Below are 2,594 nucleotides of genomic sequence, written 5' to 3' on the forward strand. Positions count from 1 at the left end.
AGCCAGAGCCAGAGCCAGAGCCAGAGCCAGAGCCAGAGCCAGAGCCAGAGCCAGAGCCAGAGCCAGAGCCAGAGCCAGAGCCAGAGCCAGAACCAGAACCAGAGCCAGAGCCACAGCAACCGGTCGACACCCATCCACCAGCAGTGCCACCACCAGGTGGGAAATCGTGCTCCTGCAAGCTGAGCAATGAGGCAATCAGATGGGAGCCAAGTTCTGGGAAGTCATCAGTGATGAGCATAGCTTTGAGCCCACTGGAACTTATCGTGGGGACAGTGACCTCCAACTGGAGAGAATCAATGTCTACTACAACGAGGCCATAGGTGGAAATTATGTCTCCAGAGCCATGCTGGTTGACCTGGAACCTAGCACCATAGACTCTTGTCTGCTCTGGCCCCTTTGGCCAGATCTTCCAGCCAGACAGACAACTTTGTGTTTAGTCATTCCAGAGCAGGCAACAACTGACCCAAGAGTCACTATACTGAGGGTGCAGAGTTAGTGGATGCAGTCCTGGACGTGGTGCACAAATAGGCAGAAAACTGTGACTGTCTTTGGGGATTCTAGCTCACCCACTCGCTCGGAGGTGGCACCGGTTCAGGCATGGGAACTGCTCATCAGCAAGATCCTGGAGTTCTCAGACTCATGAATATGTTCAGTGTGGTACCAGCACCCAAAGTGTCTGACACGGTGGTGGAGCCCTACAATGCCACGCTGCCTGTACATCAGCTGGTGGAGAATACTGATGAGACCTACTGCTTGGACAACAACAACACCCATCTTTCGGGACCTCAGCCACCAGCCACCATGAGTTGGGTGACCTCCTGCCTGCGCTTTCCGGGCAAGCTCAACTTAGATATATGCAAGCTGGCTGTGAACATGGTGGCATTCCCCTGTCTCCACTTCTTCATGCCAGGATTCACATTCTTGACCAGCAGGGGCAGCCAGCAGGGGCAGCCATCAGTACCAGGCCCTCACCATTCCTGAGCTAACCAAACAGATGTTCAATGCTAAGAACATGATGGCCGTGTGTGAACTGACATGGTCGCCACCTGACCATGACTGCTGTCTTCCGGGGATGGATGTCCATGAAGGAGGTGGACAAGCAGATGCTAAGAGTGCAGAGCAAGAACAGCAGTGACTTCGTCGAGTGACTCCCCAACAACATCAAGACAGCCCTGTGTGACATTCTACCCCAGAGCCTGAAGATGGCAGTCACTTTCATCAGCAACAGCAACGCCATCCAGGAGCAGTTCAATCACATCTTGGAGCAGTTCACCACCATGTCCAGGTGAAAGGCCTTCCTGCACTGGTACATGGGTGAAGGTATGGACCAGATGGAGTTTATGGAAGCAGAAAGCAAAATGAACTACTTGGTGTCCAAGTACTAGCAGTATTAGGATGCCACTGCTGAAGAGGTCGAGTTCGAAGAGGAGGTGGCTTAAGTCTCCTGCCATCACTCTGCCCCTAGGGCATACCAGCAATGCTTTGATCCTGAGCACCCCACCTCTGCACCCAGCTCCCTCATTCCAGTTGATCCCATGAGCATCTTCATCATGAGGGCCAAGCCCAAAGACCAGGTTGCTTCTCTGCTTCACCTTTAACTCCTAAACCCACTATCTCTCCAACCTGCCAGGGAAGGGCTCTTTTAGTTCCCATGAATGCCCTCTGCACCCCAACCCCTACCTCTTTAGATCTTGAAAATCCTTTCTTTTATTTCCTGTCCCTTCCCAAGAACTCCTGAACAATTCTCCACCTCTGACATGCCCAGATATTTTAGATCTTGACTTAACATTTTCCCCAGCATACAAATCCTCTCACCTTGCCTTACCTCTGAACTCACAGCTCCCCACTCCTGATCCAGCACCTTTACTCTTGCTCCCATAAGTCTCTGTGTGTTTCTGCCCTTTTCCCTTAGTTTAGTTCCTACCAGAGAAGTGCTGAAGGAAGAGGAAAGAGAGGCCTATTGCCTGGAGTGAGAGCCCCTCATTAATATGTACCCGAACCTGCTCTCCCCTGCTGACCCTCCATCAAATGAGTCATTTCTTTGAAATAAAAAAGATTTATAAAATTCAATTTTTCTTCATCAATTAATGTGTCTTTTTGTTTAAGTAAAGTTTTTTCCCAATTTTTATTAGGTATTTACTTCATTTACACTTCAAATGCTATCCCTAAAGTCCCCAATACCCTCCCCCATGCTCCCCTATCCACCCACTCCCACTTCTTGACCCTGGTGTTCCCCTGTACTGGGGCATATAAAGTTTGCAAGAACAAGGGGCCTCTCTTCCCAATGATGGCTGACTAGACCATCTTCTTATACATATGCAGCTAGAGACACGAGCTCTGGGGGTATTGGTGAGTTCTTATTGTTGTTACACCTATAGGGTTGAAGACCCCTTCAAGTCCTTGGGTACTTTCACTAGCTCCTCTATTGGGGGCTGTGTGTTCCATCCAATAGCTACCTGTGAGCATCCATTTCTGTGTTTGCCAGGCACTGGCATAGCCTCACAAGAGACAGCTATATCAGGGTCATTTCAGCAAAATCTTGCAGGCATATACAATAGTGTTTGCGTTTGGTAGCTGATTATGGGATGGACCCC

At 49.9% G+C, this 2,594-nt stretch overlaps 1 pseudogene; it reads left to right on the forward strand.

Annotated features, from left to right (window-relative positions):
- The first annotated feature begins 139 nt into the window (after positions 1–139).
- On the forward strand, positions 140–1,439 carry LOC110333006 (annotated as a pseudogene).
- The last annotated feature ends 1,155 nt before the right edge of the window (positions 1,440–2,594 follow it).

This window comes from Mus pahari, chromosome 15, assembly GCF_900095145.1.
Source record: "Mus pahari chromosome 15, PAHARI_EIJ_v1.1, whole genome shotgun sequence".
NCBI classification, from domain to species: domain Eukaryota; kingdom Metazoa; phylum Chordata; class Mammalia; order Rodentia; family Muridae; genus Mus; species Mus pahari.